The 19,547-nt window shown below is 44.9% G+C and overlaps 1 pseudogene; it reads left to right on the forward strand.

Moving 5' to 3' along the window:
* Positions 1–2,037: 2,037 nt before the first annotated feature.
* Positions 2,038–19,547, forward strand: part of LOC146789632 (GDP-L-fucose synthase-like) — an 86,704-nt pseudogene continuing 69,194 nt past the window's right edge.

Here is a 19,547-nt window from a genome sequence, read left to right on the forward strand (position 1 = left end):
TGTCTTTTATTGCAGAATTTTATACATAGTCTCCCATTTTTACCGTGGTGTTCCATATGGTTTAAAGAGGACTTACATTTTAATTGGCTCATACTGCCGGATTGCCTATCAGTTTGCAATGCAGCACAATTCCCGTGGCTCCAATCCATTAGGAATTCTTTTTATGAATTAGGGAGACCAGATGTATTTTTTGCCTTATTTCTTAATTGATTGTTTTAACTGTTTGTTTTAAAATCCAAATTAACAGCTGATATATTTGAACATAGTATGCTTATTTTGTCATAGAGCTGCTATTTTAGGACCTGTACACTGGTGTTATTTTTATCTAAAGTAAAATAAAAGCTTATTGAACTGAACTGAACTCAGGATGTATAGTGTGTGTTCTGTGTATGACCTACATGCCACAGTTTCCAAAGCCCAAGGAGATATTGGCTGGTTAATGCATAAGAAAGTGTGTGTGTGTATTATGTGTGTATATATGTATATATATGTTTATATATGTATGTGTGTATATGTGTATGTGTGTGTTGACTCCTTTTCACCTCCGAGGGCAAATCATGCACAGGAGACTCTCCCTTTCTATCTTTTCATAAAGGAGCTTAAGCTGCTAGGTAGCAATCTCCCGCTCCCTCGTGTCACTACCCAGATGAGTCAGCTTCAATTGAATCACTGAGGATTTTATTGGTAAGAAAATATTAACTGTAGGTCCATATCCATTGTTTGCACAATTCCAATTGACCCCACCAATTAACAAAAACGTCTAGTGAATAACCACTAGAACACATCAGCCCACCACCCCAACCACACTGAGACTTCAAATAAATTACCAGTTTTACTTAGCCCCAAAACTATGCAATATGGTTCTAATTTACTGTTTTAAATTGCGTATAATCCAGAATTATCCATCAACCGCATTTACCATTTGTATAATTGCTTATCTACTGCGTGGTAGTTTCGCCCATCTTCTCTGCACTCCACTGGAACATCCTTTAAGAAATACCTGCCACACAGAGCCAGCCACTACCAACATAAATGCACTTTGTCAAAAAAATAAGTAGCGATGGCCCATTCAAACTGCTGTTTTTAACTGTGATAATTTAAACAGTTTCATCCAAAAGCATGAAGCATTGTTAAACAAGCACAGAGTACATGCCATTGAGCACAAAACATATTGGAGGTGAAATATTTCCATGCCCATGCATGTATAACACTTTAGATTTATAGAGCTACATGCAACTCTACCACTTCAAATACAAACAATTTGGTACCTTTCTTCAATCCAGAGGGTATTGCTTCAAATGCTGTCTCCTCAAGTCATTCAAAGGCTGTGTAGGGACAGGTAACACACAGGAAACTCAGGAAGTGGTAACTGTTCCCTCAACTTCAGTGCGTCCCGAGCACCACCCCAAAGATGACTCATCACAGAACTCCAACATCCAAGGCCAGTTATTGCTGCTGTGTTTGATTTGTGCACAATGGTGGGACATGGTTCCACTGATGTGTAATTTAAAATCTCTGTCATGGCTGTCCTGAGCACTGTCAGCATGTGCAGTCAAACACTCAAATATCAATGTGCCCACAACAAGGCAACCAGAAAGATCATTTCTAAATTACACCACAGTGTATTACCATTAATCGGACAGTGTAACCTACACAATTAAAGAGGCATACTGGATCATGGATTCTGCTTCTCACCATGATTTAATTTCATAATACACAGTGGGTTTCTATGGAACTCTTAGGAGGTGAAGATATGGCCTTGTACTTGTGTCCTGCAGGTTTATAGAGAGGAATACGTTCTATTCTTTCTGGTTGTATTTTTTCCTCACCCTTCTCTTAATTCAGTGTAGTAGGCAATACAATTGTGTAACAGATGGGTTATTAATGTATTTATTCATACCTCATGTTCACATCTAACAACAGATTCTTAATTGAAACCTTCCTATCTATTGTCGCAACATGTTTCTGTTGTTTAATGAGCACATTGCAAGGAAGGGCAGGGGAGGAGGTACCTGTGCTTGTTGAGCATTGTAAGTCATGGCTGCCCCCACAGAAGTGAAATCCAAGCACTTTCTTGTGACTTGTGGATTTGGGCCGGTGGGGAAAGCCATAGAGAGATTGATGGCTTAGGGGGAAGGTTGGCCGGATTAGGAATGGATGTCTCTCACCTTCAAAGATGCTGACCTAAGGAATGCAGGAGAAACCAAGGCACTGTTCGACAAGCACAAACCCACCCATGTCATCCAACTGGTTCCGATGGTGGGTGGCCACTTCAGGAACATGAAGTACAACCTGGACTTCTGGAGGAACAACGTTCATAACAATGATAATGTTCTTCATTCGGCATATGAACTCAAAGTACAGAAGGTGATCTCCTGCCTGTCCACCTGCATCTTCCCAGATAAAACCAGCTACCCTATTGATGAGACCATGATTCACAATGGCCCACCACATGAGTCAAACTTCGGATATTCTTATGCTAAGAGCATGATAGATGTGCAGAACAGGGAGTACTTTCAAAAGCGTGCTGCAAGTTCACCTCTGTGATTCTGATGGGGTCGGATTCCATGTTCTAGATTTTCTCCGGCCGATGGTCTTTATTGCCTGCTAAGAAAGTGTGGAGTGGAGACAACAAATCTTACAGATTATACATTGTCCTTTTCCATTTGTCTAAAGGATCACAGACTCTCGATTCAAGTTTGGCAATTTATTATAAGGCCAAAAAGAGTAGGACATAGACACACCTCAATACAAGAGTATAGAGATACATGAATACCAATACAGAGCCAAGTCTGCGAATATAATTCATTCGGCACAATAGGCACAGAATAATAACTTTCAAAGAACATAACGAAGTATAGACGTTGTGTCCAAATCCCTTTACATTTGTATTTCAGGAATTAAGAGAATAATCTGTCCAAACTCTAATTCTAGAGTGACATCCCTACTTAACTTCTCAGTTAGTTTCCCTTCAAAAAGGTTTCAGCTCGTGAAGACTTCCTAAAAAGCACACTCACGTTAAATGGATCTAGTAGCATAAAGCTATGGCTCTCATTCTAAGATGCTTCCTTTTCTCAGTCCAAAGCAGAAGTCCCCCGAATCTGTCCCTGTTCCTAACACAAAAAGACAAAGTTACACGCCTAACAGGTCACATGGTAATCTATTCCGTTAACACCTCCTTTGGGTAACTTCCCACTAAACTCTAATTAATTTAGGCTTCATCCAACTACCATGGTTCCCATGTTTCATCCATCATGGAAAGCTTCATCCCTTCTATCTGTACAGTCTCTTCAAAGACATTTCTCTCCTCCCCATGTATCTTCTTAAATCTTAAATAACAAGGTTGAATTTCTGAACCTGCAGTAGGGCGAGAAAGAAACTCTCTACTCATACATAAATTCTAATTAACTTATAACTTGAGAGCAGACAAGGAGAAACGAAACTTAGAGAAACGAAAGTTAGGCCTACAAGATTGGCTAACCTAAGAACATCCCTTAATACACACACATTTCACGAGTCATTATTTGAACCGCTTATTCAGAAGTGAATACATTCTATATTGCATAAAATGTGTAATACTCATGCCTGAATACATTGTTTCTCTAATCATGTGCAAAATCCTAATCATTCTCATATACGACTTTACAGATGTCATTCTAATGTCCTTATATAGCGATACAAACTTCATTCTAATCACATGGATTACAGCAAAACAACAGGATATATGTGAGTACAGATTATTCTCGAGTATATTGTACTCCTACAAATTTTAAGAGTGCTGAGCATTCTATCAATTCCCTCCAATGTCTTCAGACCGCACAATAACCTCAACATCCAGGATGGACATGTCTTTCCAGGGCTCATCCACAAAGTCTACCAGGCAAAGAAAGATGGCACAGCACTTTCCATTTAACCCAGAAGACAGTTCACCTACTACTTGGATCTTGCAAAGATTTTACCTGGGTGCTTCAGGAGTACGATGAAATAGACCCCATCATCCTTTCACTTGGTGAGGAGGATGAAGTTTCCATAAAGGAAGCAGCTGAGAGCATTGTGAAAGGCTTGGAATTCAAAGGAGAGGTCATTTTTTGATACCACCAAATCGGATAGTCAGTTCAAGAAGACAGCCAGCAACAGCAAACTAAGGAAGTATTTGCCAGATGTTAAATTTACCCCCCTTTATGCAAGCTGTCCAAGAGTCTTTCAATTAGTCAACACCATCTACGACTTGGCAAGAAAATGAAAGAACACCAACAGTAAAATGCTGGATCCTTTAGTCTATGGACTCTTTCCCGGGCTCTAGTCCTGGCAAACTTGAATGGCTGGTTGTGGCTGTGTGGGTGCTGTCGGTGGAGGGATAAATCTACTGCACCCTGCAGAGTGAATCCTAGCAGGTGATAAACTATAATGCCACAAGTACTATGGTGATGGGAAACTGATCATGGAGAACTTTGTCGCTAGTCTGCCTTTTGTGGCCAGTTATTCCTTCTTATGGACATATTTGTGAATAGACATTCTGCCTCTTGTGTCACCCTTGCTGGTCATGCGCACCATTCAACACAAATGAATGTTCTCTATTTTCATTATGTAGCACTGATCTTTGGTTTATAGTGTGTGGGGTATGTGAACAAATATTTAATTATACTTATGCATCTTGTTTTGCTAGATGTAAGAGAGCGTTAGATCTCTTATTTGCTGTACTCCATTTGGTCCCTAATGACTCTGTCGCTATGCAGTGTGAATGGCATTGATTTAGGAAACAGAAAGTGTGCTTATGTGTGTGAGTGTTTGCGTAACTGCACCAATCGGGGTCCCTCTGCAGCTTGTCTATATACTTATGTGGACATGACAACATAGATGTTTTAGTACTTGCTGTAGTTTGGTGCAGTGGCGTCACTAGGGTTGGTGTCACCCGGTGTGGGTAACTCCTGGTGTCACCCCCTCACGACTTACCGCATGGACCTCCTCCGCTCCGAGTCCGCCAGTGGACACAGTTGGCAATAACGGGACCATACAAAATCCTTAGTAACGTTTGTAAGTGCAAACCCTCAAATTCCAACAGGCCAGGTTTTAACACAAGTACTTCCAGGCCCGATTATCCACTTTTCGACCATCCCGCTCCTGTGTACCTTATCTCACAGCTGACCTTCGGGCCCCAGCCCCATTTCAGCCCCATCCAGCTCTACTTTCATTATTCCCGTAAAAAACATTAGCAAAATCACCTTCAAACTTAAAACATTAAATATATCAGTAAATATAATTAGCACGCACTTTAAAATATGTTCCACAGTTGCCCTAATGACCTGATTGCTAATTAAATAAAAACAGAAAGGCAATGACAGGGCCGGTTTTATCGCTAGTATGTAATTCCGTCTACAGGGAATGTCACATGAGCCAATGAGGATTACAAGATGTAGGAATCACATGTCATCCATACTGGTGGGCAGTAAATTTAAAGAGGGTTTGGGCTGGGGAAGCACAAACTCAGGATTTAAAGCATACCGTAGTGGTGGGGGCTTGGCTTTACTAATAAAAATGTATATCGGCCCAAACTCTTTTTAGCAACATTCAAATAATGAAAGACTGGGGAATTTCTAACTTTATAGTAACACAAAAAAGTGAAGTTCTAACTATAGCATTCATGTTTGTCTGCAGCTCTTTGATGACAGTTCATAGCCACTGTCCTATGTTAGGATTGTAACTTTTGAACTGCAAGTAACACAAGAATCTCTGTGACAAAGGCAGTAACCCACTGAGCTATCCAAATAAAATACAGTTTATCTGCATTTCAAAACTACCAACAGGCAAAGGACTGCTCTCCAGCAGGATCATTAATCACCAGTTCTCTGGACATGTTTTATTGATGCCTTGCATCCATGGCCATGATAATGATGTGCCTTGCTGGGCCTGTGCAGATTTTTAAAATAAAAACAAACAGTAACACATTCTCTGACCTACTCCTTGTGTCACAGCCTGATCTGATAAGCAGCTGCAGGAGTCAGGAACGGTGAATCAGAATAAACAAACAAACTTCTTTTCTCAAATGCTGAACAAAAATGGAAATATCCACGCAGCAGCACAGGACGGTAGGCAAAAGTTACTCGGTGTCAAATAAAGCATTTGTTCCCTTTGCCATGACCCTATTGTACTTGCACACACAGCCCACCCGAGCCTAGGCCCAATAACGCATCTCCCAGAATGTGAAGAAAAACAACGTTCGGAAGAACGTTTTAAATTAAAGTGCCCATTTTCTATTGGCCTTCATATCCTCACTGCGAGGGCCAAGGCTCATGTTTGGGTGGGCCAGGCTCATGTTTGGGTGGGCCTGGCCCACCCTGACCACCCTCTAGAACCGGGCCTGCTTGCTGTCAATGCGCACCGCCAGCGTGTGAGCAGTGTTGTTTGACTTCTTTAGTTTCCAGGAACCTGACCTGTGAAAATGAAAATTAGTAACGGGCCCGGCACTCGGTTCCATACAAATGGCGCCCTACGGAACTTGGCATCCGGTGTGGCACTGTGAATAGGCTAGCAATACGCAATAGGCCACTCACCTGCTGAGTTGGTGGCAGACGGGGGGGGGGACTACCTCGGTCGGCGGCTAGCCTTAAACCAGGCTCCGCTCTTGTCCTTGGAATAAAATTAAATTATAGTGGCGACCTGAGACGAGACAAGACCTCCTCACCTCCTCGTCCCTCGTGATGCCAAGTCACGCGCACTTGGGGCCCAATGCGCATGCGGGATTCGGATTCCCGTATTCCAAAACAACATCGCCGACTGCACCCCTCTAGTGATGACGTCACTGCCGAGGCGCGCAGACGCGGCGGAGGAGGAGACAGTGCGCGCTGTGCATAGGCACCTCCTGCTGAATAGTTAGGTTGTGTCGTTGGGTTTCTGGTTTAAATTTCTCTCTGCACCACACCACACCACACCGACCGGACCGGCCCTTTGGTGTCACCCCCCGTGAGGGTGTCACCCGGTGCGGTCCGCACCCCCCGCACCTCCCTAGTGACGCCACTGGTTTGGTGAGCCTGGGAAATCATCTGCTCCCATTCAAATGAGTTTCTGCCTGCACTTAAAAAAGCGCAGGTCTTCTTTTCCAGTGATGTGCTGGGTATCACTAGGCAATCAGATGACTTTGAACGAGGCTAGGCGCAACTCATGTTTGTAAATGAAAAGTTTGAAGCAGTCGTCCTGTGCCTTGCCGAAGGAAGGTGGAAAATCCTGATTCATTCATTCCCTGGTGATTGGAAGAGTGACTAAATATTCTGTAGGCTTTAGCTTCCCACCTGAGTGTCCGAAGTCAGTATAATGTTCTAGCTATTTCAAGACAGTGTCTTTTAATTCATTTGGATTTTGAGGAGGCTCAACATCACCCCAGGAAGACATTTGCCAGGAACATTGATCTTGGTGAGCGCCTTTCAGGCTGGTGTTAGACGTAGACTGTAGAACCTGTCCTTCTGCTGTTCTCCACCCTCTAGGAAGAGGAACCTACTCCGCTGTTTCGAAAATAGGAACAGGTCTCAGAATAGGAGGGCACCTGAGTTTACTGTAAAATGTTTTCAGGACATCCTGAGGGAATGAGCCACAAAAAAGCTATAAGGAATGTGAAGCACAGTTTGCCTGAAACATCATAGGAAGCCGCTGCAAGATCAGAGTTTGAAATGTGCAAAGATGCATTTTGCAACTGTAACTGTGGTGAGTTTATACACCACCGGATTGTCTGAGTAAGTAGTAAGTAGTTTATTAGTTTGTTTCAGACGTAACATTTTTAAAAACACACAAACAGATACAAAATGTTTAATTAATTATATTAAAATAACAACTAAATTAGATTCAGCACAAATTTATAAAAATGGCAATTCATCTCAACTTGGTCAAATTTAGCAAATCGGTTTAAAACATTGCACAGAAAAGAAATTCTAAAGTGCATTCAAATCATTAAAAATATATTCTAAAATATTAGACTTAAAAACTTCAGAGATAAATACTAGCAAGTCATTTTGAATCATAAAGCATGCTCTACATTACAAGATAAAAATGTATTTTATTACCTACACAGAGGACACACATTTTGCAACGCTGGAAGTGATTGCATTGACAGTATTAGTTCTCAAAATTCTCAGTGTAGTTTTGCATCGTCTAATCCCTAGATGACAAATTGGTTTAATCCATCTCTGAGTAGGCATTATATAAGTATGGCAAATGAAGCACAAATGATGCAAGGGTTCAGACTCTTTTTTGAAAGAAAAACATGTAATACTAGAACAATATTTCTCTCCCGACGAATACAAAAGCTATTGATCAGTGAAATACCATATCTAAATTTAGTTTACAACTGCTTTGTTAGGGGGCATGTGATCTTTTCAAGAAATGCTTCAAATAATGGAATAAATTTAAAATTCCAAAAATCTATCTGTCAGGCTTCGCAATTTGCATTTTCGCAATTCCTCCTTCCATAAGAAAACTGTTAGAAATTGGGTCTCTAGTTGGCAGAGGTATACACCCTGTCCAAGTAGGGACCACAATCCCAGTCACTTTAAGCCAGTCACACACTATAAATTATCCTTTGCTCCCTTCTGGCAGCTTGGCACTGAGCAGGCAGGCTTATTTTAGGATGCAATGTGTAAAGTATTTGTGCAACACAAGACAACACACAGTAACACAATTAAAACATCACAAAAAGACTACACAGCATATTAGAAGAATAAATATGATTGTTATAAATAAAACAAGACCAAAGCGACAAATTTCCAATGAGTAGAAGCAAGATACGAATTTCTAAAGAATTAATGTAAAAATAGCGCTTGGAAGCAATAAGCCCCTACAGGGGTTATCTGGTCACGCTGGAACATGGCAAGATCAAGAGTTCTGACCACCCGCAATGGAGCACAGACCGAATACAGGTACCACGCAGGCCTTCTGAACACAGTACCTTGATCCTGGTCACAACACCGAGATGTGGGGTGTAGCTGAGTGATGCATTGATGTCGATCCCGCAGTCGGGGTTATTCGTTGATTTTCTTCACGCAGTGGCGGCGATGTGTTGTTCCAAAGGTGATGCGCTGAGCCGAGAGGCGTAGGTTCCAAAGACATGCACCAGGTTTCTCCATGCAGTCGAGGGGATGAGTTGATCTTCCCACACTGCAGCAGTGGTAATGTGTTGGCTCCTATGCATCGCTTCATTAAGGCGATGCACTGGTCTGACTGCAATGCGCCGATTCTGTCCTCACAACATGGTTATTACTCCAGTTCTTCTACACGCAGACTGAAGATGTGTCGATTTGACTGGAGCAAGCATCTGGGTTCACTTCCAATGGACCAGGAGCAGGTGATGAGACTTTGTTATCCCTGAATTTCAAGCGATAGGAAGCAAGCCAACCAGCCCTTGGAGATCACTCTGGGTTCAAAGCAGAGTGCATCTCTCCCTCAGCAGGGTAAAAGAGCAGCAGGCAGCATGACAGTACATCACGAAAGGAGTTCTTCTAGAACAGCACTCCAGCAGAGTGACAATTCTTGTAGCAGCACAGCAGTTCTTCTGACAGACATTCTTTACAGGACCAGAAGTGACTGATTTGATGGGGTCTTCCCTACATAGATAACCGACTGAGAGAAATAAGTTTCTCTCATATAGAAGCCACCATCCATGGTCCCTACGTGATGGTGCTACCCTTCGGACAATTCTTGCGCTTGCGCAGAAATTGTAGGTTCAAGGAGGACTACATGCGTGAAGCAGAAATACTGTAAGCTAAGCTAGTTATCAGAGGATACCCCAACAGATTGGTCTGAAAATCCATGAAACATGCCTGGTTTTGCCCCAGGGAGGAACTTCTAATAACTAAAGAAAAATCGTCAGTAGACAGACTCATTTGTGTCACTACATTTGGCACACACACGATCAAAGTCCGCAACCTTATAACCACTAATTGGGACATTATTAAAAGCATTGACCCAAGTATTAAAACAGCCATGTTTGCCTACAAACGTGGCAAAAACATAAAATACCACCTAGTTAGATCATCTACTGAGACCAACACGTGCTGACCCAACACACTACAGTCCACACGGGGTTTACCAGAAATCAGAAGGCATCACAAATGTGGGAACTGTGTTTCATGTCCTTTAACATCTAACACCAAAACATTTGAATATGCAAATGTCAAGCATACATTGGAATTCTTTGCCAATTGTAATACGCGCAGCGTGGTGTATTGTGTATGGTGCCCATGTGGTCTTCCATATGTTGGACAAACCCAGCAACCAGTGAAAGCTACGATTGTACAACACAGGAGTCATTTACTTAGATCAGTTATCAAACCCTCCTTGGTCTCCCACTTTGATGACAAAAATCACACTGCAGATGACATCAAATGGCAAGAAATTGATATTGCCACCATCCCCGAAAGGGGTGGAGACATTTCGCAAATCCTACAACGACTTGAATGTTGCTGGATAGAAGGAACCAAATCTATAGAGGAGGCGCTCAACTCTGCTGAAGAATGGCGTGGTTTCGTGACTACACTGGCACACTAGCACCTCTATGATGTACATGGCATAGGATGAAATGTGAGTATATGAGTAGCCCCTGTTGTTATGTAATGGTACAACAATAATGGGTCTGTGAATTTTAACTCTGTTTATTGTCTGACCTCTGTGGGCTATGCCTTAGAAAAATTTGTGTCCGCATCATTTATTACGGTTTGTAAATGTTTTTAATTGTCAAAATGACTGCCCATACACCCAATTAGTTCCAGTTGTGTAGCGAGTGCAAGAACGATACTAATTCTGTGACCACAGCTGACATTTGTTAGCTTAAACAAGAAATCTGCATGGTTCATCGCCGGTTTTCATTTAACAAATACGGTCTTAAGTTGATTAGTTCTCGGTCAGCAATTTTTAAGACAGACATTACATATGTTGGAATGTGACCATATATAAATACGATGAATTATAAATATATGTTCAATTTAAACTCGGTGGCTAATGTATGGCAAAACCACACCATAACAATGGTATGTTAAGTGAATTAATACCATAGGCGAACGTCTTTGGGCTATGTTAGAGCCATTTCCTGTCTAGGCAGTACACGTGTCCATATCACTGCCCCCACACACATGCAAATCTAGATGTGTGAGTAACTGTAAACACTATAACATTTTTTGCTATTTACAGGCAACACGTGATTTCCCTCACAAGAGAATTAAGACTGATTTTAGCCTTTCATCTCCTTCTACAAAATGCAATTGCAATATCCCTGCGGTTATTCATCTACTTTAGCCCCTCGGGGCCTACAATCCCGCTATATGCCACACGCTTTCCTTTTTTCTTTTTTTCTTTTTTCCTTTATCTTAGTTGATTCACTCTTCCTCCACTCAGGTCTTTCTTCTATGGTTTCTATCGTTCACCGAAAATCGGATGGCACCGCCTCGCGGCAATCTACATAGATGCATGTGGTCCATTCTGGTTTCGGCAGGATCCTGCTGTATTTAGAGGCGTCTCAGACAAACGCTCATTGCTATCGAACCCAGGCAAAGCTGACTCATGCAGCTTTGCTGTTTGCCGGTGCATCGTCCCGAGCCCAGGAGGAACTCTGACCATTTAAGGGGAGCTATTGACAGCAATTTGCTCGATCGTGCTCCGACGCGCAATGTTAGATTAGTCACTGTTCCTGGCTACCACAAGACCTGTTTTTGTAAATATCAGCTATTATGTTGGCGCCCGCTCAGTTGCGTGTCAGCAAATTAATGCCGGTTCCTGTCACTCACAGGTCCCCTTTTCTGAAAATATCAGCAACACCGATGGTGGCACTTTGGCTCTTTAGTACCTATCGTTAAGTCCTATTTTCCCTAATGTTAGGCATGCACGACTGTATTATCGGGTACCTTACAGGATGCATACTAATCATACATCCCTGACCCCCCTAGGGCAATCAAGTAAATAAGTAAATATCCCTCGCCTCATCTGGTGACGCAAGAGCCTTGCAGGCCTGTTCATATTGCCATCAGGTAATTAATACCGCCTGGTGAATATTTCATGACCATTGTTGACACACACAATTTATTGCGTTCTCATGTCTTATAGAGTTCCCCTTCACACTAGAGGCCTACCGTCGCTATAGTGGACCATTTTCTCATCGCAACTCTGTGCTATCTTTGACGAGCAGCCCCTCCCTTCATCTCACTATTGGGGTAAGCGCCTCATTTCTTAAAGTCATCTACATGCAATCAGGACAGGACCATTCTATTTTTCAAAATCGTATCTCCCCTTTTCTTTTTCCACAATCAGTACCCGGCTGGGTCCCATTGTGAGTATTTTTTTCTATTCTTCCACTCATGTGTGGCACACACTCCTCACGTGGCTGCGCGGCCTTAGTATCAGGTAATTACAATGTAATTTTTCTCCTTTCAGTCGCATTTGTGTCGGTATATGGGCCTTATGCTGATATTTTTCTTTTCATCGTAGATGTCCCTACAAACCTAGGTCCTGATGAGACCCCACACTGCACAGAGGGTAAAATCATCGTCGACACAAAGCAAAATCGAGCCATTAGCAAGCGCATATCATTGTATATAGCTGCTGCTCAACTTGTATACATTTAATGGTCGACTTTTTTAATGTGGAAACCTTGTAAAATACTGTCACAATTTAGCACCACTATTTTTGGTTCCCATTTTCTGATTTCGTATATATCAGTTCCTTTGTTCTACATTATAAAATCTATTTGTGATATACTTAATCATTGGTATTGGTGGTTTCTTTGCCTTCTGACAACACATTAACCTTTACATTGCTATTACGCATAGTGCCAATATCAGAATACACATTATCATTCCACAGGGACCGTTGTAACGACCTGTGCGGCCTCCACCATCACCACCACCACCAGTGCTGCCTGCAACACTCTCCCTGCCTCAGAGGATGACCACCCCACCCCACCAACTCAGGAGGGCAGGGAGAGTAGGTGGGTGCGTAGAGTGGTGATGCCACAGGCCCGTGACAGCAGGGCAGGTGGGAGGGCAAGTGGGAGTCAAACACAACCGGACACTGGGACCAAAACCCTGACCAACATTGCCAGAGTACTTGGGCCGATGAACGAGCCCACGGACAAACGGGCCAGGCTCGGGAAGATTCCCTTGCGCTCCGCCTGCTCTTGAGGTCCATAGACACCAGCATGGGCCAAATCGTGGATCTCTTGGGCCAACTTGTGGCGGTTCTGAGAGACAGGCCTGCGGCCTAAACAACAGCTCCAACTCCCTCCAGTGGCCTGCAGGATGATAGTTCCCCAACCTCCCCTGTGGCCACAGACAGGGGTAGTCCCCAGACCCCACTTACCCTACAGCAGAGGCCCCCCTGCCATACGATCAAGGTGCCGTCCAAAGAAATCCCAGGGAGGATCCCATGGCAAAGCACCAGCCAAACACCAGTCAAGGAGCCAGCCATGATGGCACCCCTCTTCACTATTGCATTGACTTTGTTGACTGTCCTTCCCCACACTGCCAGGTTAATAGCATCCGTCTGTTGGACTGGGTCACCACATCAATGTGGTGACTACTCGATTGTCTCATCTTCCATCACTGACAACTCATTGATTCCCTATTCACCTTTTTGTAAATATTCACTTCCCTGTCACATACACCCATTGTAAATAAACACTCCTTACACACCTATGTTTTCGTGTCTGCTCCATGTTTATCACAGGATGAGCAATGTTGGCCATGATTACAATGTACAAGGAGTACGGATTGTTTGTAGGCAATGAGAGGCTGAAGGGACCTAGGAAAACACAAGATAACAATAATGACTTGTCAGGCGGTGGCATCACAGCATTACAAAACACTTGTCATCCAGGTACTCCAATCTGCACACATTACAATGAGCAACAGTACCGACATAGACATCCTGTAGCTGTGCATAACTATCATGTCCCAGAAACATTCACAGCCAGCACAGAGCCAACAACAGGCAGCACTTACAAAGCTATCCTAGGCCTTTTCACCAACAACAACATCAGCAGACAATGGCCCCGTTGTACATTTTCACTCACCTTCAAGGGAAGTAGTGGTTGATGAGCTGTTGACGCCGGTCGACACCTTCCTCCTCTCCACTATCCTGATCACTGGACATGTGTGGGTTTGCAGGTGGGGCCCTCGGCTGCTCATCAGCATCCAGGAGCAGGGGGATCTCCTTGCGCAAGGCCAGGTTGTGGATCATGCAGCATTCAACTACAATCTGACACACCTTTTTGGGCGAATACATCAGTGCACCTACGGTCTTGTCCAGGCAGCGAAATCGTGACTTCAGGAGACCAAAAGTACGCTCCACCACACAACGTGTCCTCCAATGGGCATCATTGTAGCGGACTTCAGCCGGGGTCCTGGGATTCCACAGTGGGCTCAGCAACCAAGGCCGGTTGGGATATACAGAGTCACCTAGGTGTGAGATACACATACCGATTTTGTGATATAACTGTGGCAGAGTACAGCATGTCACACATACAGCATACAACTACTTGACTCTGCGTACTCACCCACAATCCATGCATGCTCCGGAAGCAGATTTGCCATCAGCTGTGGCACAATGCTGTTACGCAGGATGTGCGAGTCATGGGCAGAGTCGGGAAATTTGGCACAGATGTGTGAGATAATCATATCTGCCTGGCACGCCACTTGCACATTGATGGAATGGAAATGTTTCCTATTCCTGTAGATGTTCTCACGTGCCTGTGGTGGGACCAGGCCAACATGTGTGCAGTCAATGGCACCAACAACATTAGTGAAGTGCCTAAGGGTATAAAAATCACCTTTCAAAGCCGCCAATTCATGCCTCCTGGGGAAATGGATGTATCTGTCCTTGTAGGTCATCATAGCGGACAGGACATCACGTAGCACCATGCTGAACATAGGTTGCGACATCCCACCTGCGGTGGACACCGTGTACTGGAATGAACCAATAGCAGACAAATGCAGGGCCTCCATCACCTTACACGTTGGTGTCAAAGTAGTCGGATACGTTCTGCGAGCCACAGGTGGGACTCCAACAGAGCACCTAGGTCTTGTAGGGTGGGTCGATCCAGACAGAATTTCCGTATGACGTCCTCATTCTCCATGTCTGCCAGCACTGTGAAGGGACAATGCACATTTGGTCGCCTCCTGGATGAGATGAAAGGGGAGACATGTCATTGCAATCCACCATGAGCTGTGTCCAATATCTTACGTTTTGACTAGGCCTGGGCGTAGTTCGCGAAGTAGCACTTCGCGAAGCTACGCAAAGTGAAGTTCGCACTACGCGAGCTACGCGTAGCACTTTGCGAACTGCGTAGTACCTTGTTCGCACTGTGCCAGATGTCGTTTTCAATGATTGCACAGTGCGGACAAGCAACCGGCACTGTGCAATCATTGAAAATGGAATCTTGCACAGTACGAGCTGTAGTTTTCTGCTGCTCGAGTAGATTTTTACTCGAGCTTCAGCTTTCTCAACGCGAACTGGTAGTTTCTCATCGCGAGCGGTCGCGAGCATACGCGACCACTCGCAATGAGAAACCTGACCTCCTCGCGTTGGGAATCTCGCCGGGAGGTTTATTTTCTATGCTCGCGATCGCCAACTTGAAGTTGCTGATCGCGAACAAGGAAAAGTCTCACCGGGATGTCATTTTGCTTGCTCGCGGTCGCCAACTTGACGTTGAGGACCGTGAGCAAGCAAAAAATGACCGCAGCACTACGCAACACTACGCTACGCGTGTTCACACTGTGCTACGTGCTGTTCGCATAGTGCGAAGTAGCGCGAACTTCTCAAACTACGCTAGCGTAGCGTAGTGCTTTGCCCAGGCTTAGTTTTGACTGACACAACGCCAACAATGACTAACATCACAGTTCAGATTACATCACAACTTACATGTAGGGACACCTTCAGCTACACTAGTCGTACACTTATACACTTTTCACACAGTGAGTACCTCCAAAACAAAATCTGACTATGTAAATGCCCAAAGGTAAATGTCTACATCTTGCGTAACCAGCCCTGACAGTAGTTCATACAGCATATGTGTGAAACAGCAACACCATTGGCTCCTACCTAGCTTCTGTTCCTGCCACACATTCTTGCGTAATTCGAATAGGGCACACATCCACAACACAATGAGCACAGTCTGTGCATTAAGATCAAGTATGTACATTAGCAAAGCAAACTACACAGTGAAATATGCACACTTTGTAGTCAGACATTCATCACTGTGTGTTGCTTAGCCACATCACAGATTGACATGTGTACCTATTGGAGAGTCCATCACAACACTGATCTGTGTACATGCTCAGCAATATCACAAGTGACATGTGAGGGAGTACATGCCAATGTTTGCAATCATGTGTACCAACATGGCATGTGTAGTCAGCAGTGAGCTAAATGTTACATTGGCATTGTGTGCAGTATCTTGTGCCATGAATCAGGTGTCTACTGTGCAATGTTGAGAACCGGCCATTGCCATTGACACAGCATGAGGTGTCCGTAGGTGCTGTCAACGTGCTCCGCCACCCAAACCAAGGTCATTGGCACCAATGGATAGCACCCATATCGCGGTAGCGACCGCCTGGCCCCTACGGTGTGTCACCGCCAATGCCCATGCCCTTACAGCCCATGGGAATTGCAATTGCGGTAGTGATATACACATTGGGAAATGGCTGTTGGCATGCCCTGCCACCCAAACCACGGTCATTAGCACCAATGGATAGCAGCCATATTCTGGGAGCGACCGCCTGGCCCCTGCGGTGTGTCACCACGAATGCCCATGCCCTTACAGCCCATGGGAACCGCAATCGCAGTAGTGATATACACATTGGGAAATGGCGGTTGGCATGCTCCGCTACCCAAACCATGGTCATTGGCAACAATGGATTGCAGCCATATTGCGGTAGCGACTGCCTGGCCCCTGCGGAGTGTCACCGCCAATGCCAATGCCCCTACAGCCAATGGGAACCGCAATCGTGGTAGCCTAAAGCAATTTTGAAAATCGCGGTAGGTGTGCTCCGCCACTGCGGTGCTTTCATTGAATGCAATTGAAAGATGCATGATTGCGGTAGCGACTGCCTGGCTCCTGCGGTGTGTCACCGCCAATGCCAATGCCCTTACATCCAATGGGAACCGCAATCGCGGTAGCCTAATGCAATTTTGAAAATTGCGGTAGGCGTGCTCCGCCACCGCGGGCCGGTCACTGGAGGCATTTGAAAAAAGCGGACCTGGAATACCAACTGCAGCAGTTTAGAACCACTGAAATTACCCCAGGGGGCTATATATGTGTGGGAGATTTCCACTGCTTCCAGACACTGCTGCCTGACACTTCAACCCCAACTGCTGCTGTTCCTGTCTCCTGTACCCAGACACTGCTGCCTGACACTCCTCACAACCAACTGCTGCTGCTCCTGTCTCCTGGACCCAGACACTGCTGCCTGACACTCCTCACAACCAACTGCTGCTCCTGTCTCCTGGACCCAGACACTGCTGCCTGACACTCCTCACCACCAACTGCTGCTGCTCCTGTCTCCTGGATTCAGACACTGCCGCCTGACACTCCTCACCACCAACCGCTGCTGCACCTGTCTCTTGGACCCAGCCACTGCTGCCTGACTCTCCTCACCACCAACAGCTGCTGCTCCTGTCTCCTGGACCCAGTGATGGCGAGGACTGAGAACATCAGGTTCTTCACAGGCTCATCTATGACATTACCAAGAGTCTCCATCCAGAGGGTACTGATGGAAGTGTGTCTGACTTAATATTGCCACCATGGATATGTTAGCAGTATGCACAAGAGTGAAATGCCAGAGGGTGACAATTCACCTGTGACACAGCAGATTGTTGTACTTTTGAACCGTCCCCCTTCCATTTTAATCAATATGTGTACTGACTCGCATGTGTAGGCACTGTTTGCCCTCTCATATTGTCCCTGCATGTGACATTTCTGTCCCTTCAGTGATGGGTCTTGACAAGGACCCATCACTGAATGGACAGAGTGAGACATACGGGTTGTCTGCTACCCTATCAATCAAAGGGCTATCTCAGGCCTGTGTATTGCACAAGACATACCTTGTTCGAAGGGTGTGAGATTGTGAGATCATGTCCCTAAATGTGACTTCCATGACACAGTGAGCCATTCACAGGTTAAGGACATTGAGGGATGTACAGCGTTGGACACAGTGAGTCTGCCCCACCACATCATTTCCAATGTAATGTGTGCCTTGCACACTCACAAACTGGATAGCAGATGTGGGCCTCCTTTACATTGCTTTCTGTGATGGCATTCTGCTTGTGTATTAGATGGGCAGGTACTGTGTCCATCCTCATACCTGCATGCATTTTGGTATGATTATCCCATGCTTATGTACTACGTGTCATGCTGTATTGTCTCAGCTAAACATGTATGTGAAGTTGTGCTGAGTTTGTGGATGCTCCCGTACTGAGAAATAGTGGTACATAACCCAGTGTCACTGAAATTTCCTCCTCTTGTCTCCCATGCCTGCAGCTCAAAGTCCACCAGTGTAAGGCTGTATGGAGGGCCATTGAACACAAGGTGCAGGCTCTGGGTGTCTCCAAGCAACGACACACACACTGTCACAAGAGGTGGAATAACATCTGCCAGCTGAACAAAAACGTGGCAGAGATGACGCTGGGGCTGCCCCCTTGGACTAGCAGGTTGGTGTGCCGGAGCATGACACCATTAATGGCATGCATCTTGGCAGTGACACGGCCAGCACTGGATTCACGTTTGAAGGACCATCAGCAGCAAGCTGGGGGTGAGTATTCTGGGAAACGTGACTTTGACTGTGAGTGACTGCATGTTTTCCAAGCCTGAGCCAGTGCTGAGGTCTGTCATGTTGCTAATGTGATGCAATGGCGTGTAACTGGCCACTGTGTTGGGTGAAGCTGGCATGCATTTTCGCTACATGTACTTTCTCATGTAATTGATGTAATGGCCCTAGACGTTGCATTCTGAGTTGGAGCCTTATGGCATCGGCTGCATTGGGGGAGTCAGGGACATCCCTTGGCAGTGAACGGCAGTGTGTCTCATCTGAGTGTGCTTTCATCAATGTGTGCAGTGCCTGACCTCAAACTTGTGAGGACTACAAATTTGACACCAATGTGCAACTGCAGTTGTGCCCCAAATTACGACATGGTGGATGGCATGAGCTCATGGCCATTGCGAACTGATATTTTGGAGTCTCTATCTGTGTTGTCCCCTTATGGTGACTCCATATGTGACTGTGACATCATGTTGGGAGGTACATCTTTTCCACCCACAGGGACCTAGGTTTGCTCAGCGGGATCTGTATGTGTGGTTACACAGAGGCACGGGCAAGCTATTTGGCTATGTGGGCATCACATGGGTCAATTATGCCATGTTTGCATGATACCATGCAATTTTTGACTTTGGAATTAAGGTTGCACAATGTGATTGCACAGGGTAGTGTGCAACATCGGGGTATCATCATCTTGTTTTATGCTTTGCCTGCATATAATGTTTGTGTGAATGGCACTAAACTGAACCTACGTCTCTGTCTCTTGCA

This window comes from Triturus cristatus, chromosome 10 (assembly GCF_964204655.1).
Source record: "Triturus cristatus chromosome 10, aTriCri1.1, whole genome shotgun sequence".
NCBI classification, from domain to species: domain Eukaryota; kingdom Metazoa; phylum Chordata; class Amphibia; order Caudata; family Salamandridae; genus Triturus; species Triturus cristatus.